Source organism: Mus caroli, chromosome X (assembly GCF_900094665.2).
Source record: "Mus caroli chromosome X, CAROLI_EIJ_v1.1, whole genome shotgun sequence".
Classification (NCBI taxonomy): domain Eukaryota; kingdom Metazoa; phylum Chordata; class Mammalia; order Rodentia; family Muridae; genus Mus; species Mus caroli.
The window spans coordinates 117,123,091-117,131,735 of record NC_034589.1 but is presented as its reverse complement, the minus strand read 5'-3'; the positions used below and the strand labels follow the sequence as shown (position 1 = coordinate 117,131,735).

General features: G+C 37.2%; 1 pseudogene; it reads left to right on the top strand.

The window, feature by feature from the left end:
* The first annotated feature begins 3,024 nt into the window (after window positions 1-3,024).
* On the top strand, window positions 3,025-4,840 carry LOC110287428 (annotated as a pseudogene).
* The last annotated feature ends 3,805 nt before the right edge of the window (window positions 4,841-8,645 follow it).

The following is an 8,645-nucleotide window of genomic DNA, read 5'->3' as shown; positions in this document are numbered from 1 at the left end:
TATTTTCATCTTCCTATGTTTCTCTTAATCAAATGTCACTAAGATGAAATCTATTACCACCATTGTGAAAATTAAATCAAAACTTCACAAAGAAGTTTCTTTTCTTGTTTTCTTTTTATTTCCTGTGTAAGATCAGTCTTTTCTCTGAGTGCTGTCCAGGATAGCTGGATTTACCAAGGATTTAAAAGCTTTCTTGGTGTTGCCACGCCTTGCATTTTATATCTTACTTTGGAAATTATTCTCTTTTGCTTTCTCAATTTTAGTCTTTTAGAACTACTTCTTCAAATATCTTGTTAATCCCTTTATCTTAAGCATGATAAAAGGATGATTATGATAAAAATTAATGTTAACATCTTGTTAACCATTTTTGTGTCGCATTGCAACAAGAAACCCTTACATTGTTTTGTAATTGGCTCTGTATTTATGACTAAAGTTTGCCATCTAGTGTTTAGAATTTTCTGAAAGCAAGTTTCATAGGAAATTAAAAAAAATCCTTTCACTGGTTAGACTTGATTCATCAGTGAGTTTTCACCACATTTTAATCACTAAATTGACTGTCCAATTTAGTTATACTGATGTGTGTCCAAAAATAGGCTGAATATATTGATTAAAAATTAAAACTGCATTTAAAAAGAATGAACTTAATTGAGCTCAGACCTGTGCTTCTAAAAATTATTTTATAATATTTGTATAATGAATTTGATCAGTTAGCAATATAATTGCCAATAAACGTTTCCTTCTTTCTATCTTTATCATAGCTTTAATGAGAGACCACACAATACACCATTTCTCTTTATCTACATTTACTTAGACACACATACACATGCACAAACACACATACAAGAGCAATCAAATTAAGAAAAATTAAATGGGGGTTGGAAAATATGAATTTAAAATAATGTTTTTAAAATCAATGTTTTGTCACATTACAGATGTATTTGAAGTCATTTCCATTAAATATAATATATTAATTTAAACATTTCTTACAAGAAAGAAAATAAATAAAATGATTAGTTATTTTACACTCATGTTTAAATTTTTGGCCTGCATTATTATCCTGGAATTTAAACTGCATTGTGAAATTCATAAACTATTCCTAAACTGTCACTGGAAATTATAAGTCACTCAAAAACTTCTAAAGATATCAACGGAACAAAGAGACAAAAATACATGGATGGCTACAAGTAGTAAAGTACCTATAATAATGGGCCATGTATAATAGTAGCCTTAAAGCAAGCAAGAAGCCTTGCTCTTGATGCTCTTAAGCAAAGGTGCCAAAGGGCAAGAAAGCTGTACAGGAGAGTACATATTAATTCAAGAGTTTAAAAGCAAGTTAATTTAGGATTCATTGGCAGATGGGGAAGGCTCAGAAAGACATTTAATCATTTCCTACAACATGACTAAAGTAATATCATTTTCAGTAGAAAGATTCAGAACACTCTTAGTTTTCTCTTCCATGGGAGTACAAAAAACCAGCTTGTTTTATTCTCCACAGTCTCATGTTTGTTTATAGACTATGACAGCATCCTGTAAACAGTATTCATAGATATGTGTACACATAAATTACTCATGACATTTGAGCATTATGCACAACCCTAATCAGTTTAAATGCTTTTATGAGAAGGTTGTACTTGGCAAATAATCAAATGCAAATACTTTTTGTATTTGCAAAAGTTTTGGCAAATGTAAAAATACTATATATTTTCTTTGAAACTGTTAAGTATTCATGCTGTTACATGCACTGAAAGATGGCAATGCACTTTAATCTTACATGCTTTCAAAATCTTCATAAAATTTAGGCATTTTTTTTCAAGTTTTGTTTACTGTTGTTGACTCATTTCTTTTATGGAGGACCAGCATCCTTTTATCTTAGCAGTCTCATTTATTCAGTACATGGATTTGTGTATCTGTATTCTCTGCTCTCATACATAATTAAAAGGTGAAGAACTTATTTACATGCAAAATTTTCACCATCACTGCTGTCATTTCCTTTTGCTCTGCAGGTTCAGAAATAGCCACTGAAACTCAGCTCTGCTCTTACAGCCATGATTCAATATCATTTTATTCTATATGTTTTGCTAAATGACTCTGAGATCAGGTTCACAGGTAGGTTTCAAGAATCAAAATGTCAATTCATTTCCCATTTGGTGGTAAACCTAAGGGTATTTTGAAAAATAAGACAAGAACTTAGCATTTGTATTATACAAAACATCATTAATACAGAAATAAAGATATACCTGTGCATGCAAATCCTTTATAATTATTTACTAAGCCATTTCTTCTGTAGACACAATAGAAAAAATTGTTAAATATATTTTTAGATGATAAATGATATTATAGGTAAATTCCAAAGCATTGATAATCACAGAATAATAAAATTTTTGCATCTGATGTTTGATTTTCTGTCATTAACTGTACTTTCTGGTCATTTTTTACTAAATGAAAAAAATAATTCTATTTCAGAGAAGGAAAATTTAAAGCTAAATTCACTGACAAAGGGACTAATGTAAATGCTCTAACTTAAATGTAGCCAGTATTATTCTTTATAAAATATTTAGCTTTTAGTTCAGTAGGCTACACGTTTAGAAATGTTTAGAAAGTAAATTAGCATTTGTCACATGGTTTCATTAGCCAATTATTTACAGAGCAATACATTAAAAAGAAATACTGAAAATGCATCAATATTGATATTTAATTTTCAACAGTTCTTCAAAAGCATTTTCTGCTTGTGCTAAATGTTCAGTTATATTACACCTTTATTAAATATCCTCACTTAACTGCTAAAGATCTATTAGCCCCACCACAATTACCCCAATTTTTCCCTATGAATGAGATCTTATATAGGAAAGAAACAAATATATGGGTTTGCATTAAGAATAATATGACTTACATATAGTCTGTCAAATAATTCAGAATAAGTATGGTAGCAGTTCCAAAGCAAACTACTCCTCATCTCCACAGTTAATTTTCTCCTTATTAAAAAAAAAAAAAAAAAAAAAAAAAAAAAACCCTGAAGTGGACAAGATGGCGGGGGTATCAGGAGACCGCACTACGGAGGTGATGCCAGAGCTGGCGGAGGAGGCCGCAGCAGAGGCAAAGGGCCCCAGCTGTCTGGTGCAGCTGCCAGGCAAGGTGCTGAAGTACATCCTGTGCAGCGGCTTGCTCATGGCCCTCGACATCGGCCATTTGTCCAGCACCTGTAGTGGCCTGCGCAAGGTGTGCCAGAGCAGTGGGCAGGTGTGGAAGGAGCACTTCCGGGTGAGGTGGCCCTCCCTGATGAAGCACTACAGTCCCACCAACTATGTCAATTGGTTAGAGGAATATATAGTATATAAAGAAAGCTGGGTTACAAGCCCGAAAGATTGTAGCTTCCTCCAAACAGTTCTTTTCAGAGCATGTCCCTTGTAAGGCTTCAGTGACATTGAGGACATTGAGGGCCCAAAGATCTTTTTTAAGGATGAGCTGGTATGTATACTAAACATGGAAGGAATAAAATCTTTGACCTGGAAATAGTACACAAAGAAAAGTCTTTACTACCTGCAGCAGCAGAAAATCCTCAATAACCTCAAGGCTTTCCTGCAACAGACTGATGACTACGAGTCCTACCTTAATACCTTTTAAATCGATCAGTACTGCACCCTGCTCTACGACATTAGTTGCAGAGACATCCAGGCCCAGATCCACAGCATTGTGGAGCTTGTGTGCAAAACCCTCTGTGGCATCCACAGTCGCCACCCCAGCCTGACCTTCAGAGCAGGTAAGTCCTCTATGATAATGAAGATAAAACTTCAGAGCCAAGTGCTGAACGCCATCAACTACGTCCTGTACAACCAGCTGAAGTTCAAAGGGAACCACATGGACTACTATAATGCCTTGAACCTCTACATGCACCAGGCGCTGACACGCAGAACAGGAATCCCCATCAGCATGTCTCTGCTCTACCTGACCATCACCTATCAGCTGCCCCCCCCCCCAACTCCCTGGAACCTGTCAACTTCCCAAGACACTTCCTTCTAAGGTGCAGAAGGGGCAACCCTGGACATCTTTGACTACATCTGCACAGATGCTTTTTGAAGGGCAAGCAGCTGAAGATGAAAGAGTGTGAGTACCTGATTGGCCAGCACGTGACGGCAGCACTGTACAGCATGGTGAATGTGAAGAAGGTGCTACAGTGGGTGGTGGGTAACCTGCTAAGCCTGGGCAAGAGGGAAGGCATTGACCAGTCCTCCCAGCTCCTCAGAGACTCCTTGGACCTATACCTGGCGATGTACCTGGACCAGGTGCAGCTCCTGCTCCTCCAAACCAGACTCTACTTCCACCTGGGCATCTGTCCAGAGAAAGTGCTTGACCTCCTCCAGCACATCTAGACCTCGACCCCAGGCAGCACGCGGCGGTGGGCTATCTCCTGCAGCATATGTTAGAGCACACCGAGCATATGAAGGAGGAGGTGGGCATGGAGGTGAAGCTGTGCTCCGAGGAGAAGCACAGGGATGTCTGCTATTCCATCGGGATCATGATGAAGCACAAGAGGTACGGCTACAACTGTTTGATCTATGGCTGGGACTCCACGTGCATGATGGGGCATGAGTAGATCACAAACATGAATGTGTACAGTCTGCCTCATGGCCACCATCAACCGTTCTACAATGTGCTGGTAGAGGATGGCTCCTGTAGATATGCAGCCCAAGAAAACCTGGAATACAATGTGGAGCCTCAGAAAATCTCACACCCAGATGTAGGGTACTACTTCTTGGAGTTCACAGGCACACACTACATCCCAAATGCAAAGTTGAAGATCCGGTACCCCGAGGACCTGGAGTTTGTGTACGATACAATATAAAATCCTAGGGGACCAGGATTCCCGAAGGACACGTGATGCCCCTGGAGTCAGCACAGGACAGCCACTTCACCAGCAGCCTGGCTGCCTCCCCACATTAGGTGGTGTGTGCTCCTCAAGCCACAGACAGCGTTGCTCTACACTATACTAGTGAATCAGTTAAAAGGCACCGTGTCCCATAGCATGGCTCGTCTGCTTGTCCCCTGGTGACAGTGTGTGACATTCTGTCTTCATGGGGTGTCACCATCAATTCTGTCCTCTCACCCTCTTCCCATCTCTGTCTCCATCTACCTTGTGTCAGTCTCTCCTGCTGGACAATCGGGGGCCATGTTTCCTTATCTCTGGAACACAGGTCGCTGAGTCAGGCCCTCTGCCCTCTGCCTTGCGTTAGGTTGTACTCGGAGAAGGGCATGGAGATGGGAGTCAGAATGATCATGGTTCATTGTTTTGCTAATACCGAAACAGATTTCAAATATTCCCTTTTTTATTGTTATTTTTAATTTAAATTGGGAAAACAACAGTGGCTCCCTTCTCTCTCACTGGGTCTGTGCACATTTCTGCCTATTGTGAGCTTCTGTCTTGTTACACTGGTTCTCTAAGAAATGCACAGCAATGGTCTTTCCGAGTGAGATTCTCCACGTTCATGAACTGCTGATGATTACTCCTTGGTTAATTTCAGAATCTACTCTAGTATCATAAGCAGATCTTAGGTTGGTCATGGGCTCACTTCAGTCTCAAGGCCTGAAGATCAAAGGAAAATTGCTCTTAAAATGCCAGGGCCAGTCACTACACTTGATCTTAGCAAAAAGGCCAAGAAGCCAGGGCCAAGAAGTGGGAGTGGGTAGGTAGGGTAACAGGGCCGGCGGGGGGGGGGGTATAGGGAACTTTCAGGATAGCATTTGAAATGTAAATAAAGAAAATATTTAATAATAAAAAGAATTTTTAAAAAGATAAAAAAATAGCCAGGGCCAGGAAGTGGGAGTGGGTAGGTATAGGGGGGTTTGAGGATAGCATTTGAAATGTAAATGAAGAAAATATCTAATACAAATGAATATATGTTAAAAACAAAAAGCAAAAACCAACCAACCAACCAAACAAACAAACAAACAAACAAACCAAAACAAAAACATTGTACCTCCTAGTCCCCAAACCAAGATGACAGGTCTCTTCTTTTGATCAGGAAAATGAACTGAAGAAGCCTAACCAGGGGAGACTGGCTCTGTGTTCCCTGTCACTCCTAAGTCACATTCAGATCCCCCCCACACCCCCCGGTCTGATTGAAAGTGACAGTGACGATAGTATATATATATATATATATATATATATATATATATATATATATATATATATATAAACATAGTATCCAACTTAGAATTTCTGGTAGAAAAGACACAAAGACAGATTAGTAAGAATGAAAAAAAATCTCTTTCGTAGATTATGTCAACTGCAAACTAGCATCAAAGCTTTAAAGGAATATAGAATATAACCTAAAAGTCAGATTATGGTACAAGAAAACTATCAGGAAATATTCATAATGAGATCAATCTTGGAGAAAATTTTAAAAAGCTTTGCAAATTGTTGTTTTTTAATTTGTTAGAACTTAAAAACAGCTTTTTAATGAGAACTCTATGATCTTGGGAAAAAATCCAAAAACACAGAAATGATCCAGAACTTAACAAAGGATGAAAGCAATTCAAAGAAATTACATTTGGGGGCTGAAAAAAAATACACTTAGCAAAATTAAAAGCATGGCCAGTGGCGTCAGTATCAGGGTAAACAAACAGTGGAAAGAATTAGTTAGCTCAAAGATAAGATACTTGAAAATAAAATAAACACTGGAAAAGAAGAAAAATGTATAAAGAAAACAATATAGTGTGATGTGTCTATAATTCAACCACTTGGGATATGGAGGCAGGAGGAAAATAATCTACAGTCTATGTCTCTAAAAACTAAAAACAAAACCAAAAATGAAAGAAAGAAAGTGAATGAAGATAAAAAGGAAGATGACTAATACATTTTTAAAAGAACTTTGGAGTTCTAGAAGAGCACTTATTTGAGTTTCTGTGTTTCAAAATGATGTTGAGACAGCCAAAGGTAAAAAGCATATTGAAAAAAACAAAATCAGACTAGTTTTAGAGAAGTGTAGAAATACTGATTTGGGAAGAACAGTGGTCCCCAAGTAAACTTCATCAAGTCTACTCATAGTCACTTTAAGATGAAATTCTCAATGGTAAAAGATAAAGACACTAGTCCAAACTACAAAGACAACAAACATAAATATGTGGGTTTTTTTTTTAATGAGTTGCTATAATTCTCAACAGAGTTGCAGAACATGACATAAAGATTTTCACAGTACCAAGGGAAGAAAATATTGTCAATTAACAATATTTAGCATAAGGGGGTTGGCAATCCGATAGGAGGATCAACAATATGAACTAACCAGTACGCCCAGAGCTCATGTCTCTAGCTGCATATGTAGCAGAGGATGGCCTAGTCGGCCATCAATGGGAAGGGAGGTCCTTGGTTTTGCGAAGATCATATGCCCCAGTACAGGGGAATGCCAGGGCCAGAAAGCAGCAGTGGGTAGGTTGGGGAGCAGGGTGGGGGTAGGGTGTATAGGGGACATTGGGATAGCGTTTGAAATGTAAATGGAGAAACTAACTACTAAAAATTGAAATAAAAAAAGAAGAATCAGCATGAAAATTAGAGGAAATCTGAACATTTACCAGAATAAATGATGCCTGAGACAATAAGTATCTATCAATGTTGACGAAAGAGGAGTTAAGGATAACAATAAAACATTGACCAATATATTACCTATTAATAGGAGACAAATGTAAAAACATTGAGAATGTTCAAGTCCTTCAAATATTGCTCATAATTCACTCATATCTTTAATAGAGACTGAAAATAAACCACAAAATCATAACTACAGTAGTGTTGTAAGAGGAGGGCAAAAGAAAATGTTAATAAAAGGCAAATCAAAAATTCAGAACAGGCCAGTAATGTAGCTCATCAGCTAAAAGTGCTTGACATGTGTGCTGATAAAATGAGTTTGGTCCCCAGAATTCTCAGTGGAAGGAAAGACACAAGCAGGTTGTTTTCTGAACGATGTCACAGTGGTCCACACCTACCACATACACAGTCAAGTACATAGACTAACAGTAAATGATAAGAAAGCACAGACATTTCAAGGAGTGTAGGGAGAAGTATATGGGAGGGTGTAAAAGCAGGAGAGGAAGGGAGAAAAGTTGTAATTGACATACAAAGTTAAAAATAAACCCCACCCCAAATAAGCACTATGCATAAGGTTCTAAAAAGAATTTTAAAATGAGGTAGTCAAGTATGAAATTTTTGTTAATATATGTCTAATCATTTTGATTTTGTATTTATCTCTATCATGTTAAGCCATTATGATTTCAGAATTGTTTGCTATAATACAAAGTTTTATATACACTCATAATAGCCACAGGTTAATGAGATAAAATAAGTTACAAAAATAAAACATAATGAATGAATCAATGATTCATAAAGTAAAGTTCAAGACAGTGATAAAGGGTCATAGCTTGATCTAGCAACCAAAATCACCTATATAAAGACCTTACTTAACAATATATATCTTATATGTTAATGATTTAATTCTCCAGTAAAAACACAGAGACTAGAAATGAGATGGATTAAAATAAGACCAATCATATATCGCTTGGAAATTTTCAGTGTATCTCTCTCTTTTTTTTTTTTTTTTTTTTTTTTTGGTTTTTCGAGACAGGGTTTCTCTGTGTAGTTTACTGCATAATATTCTTTGGAC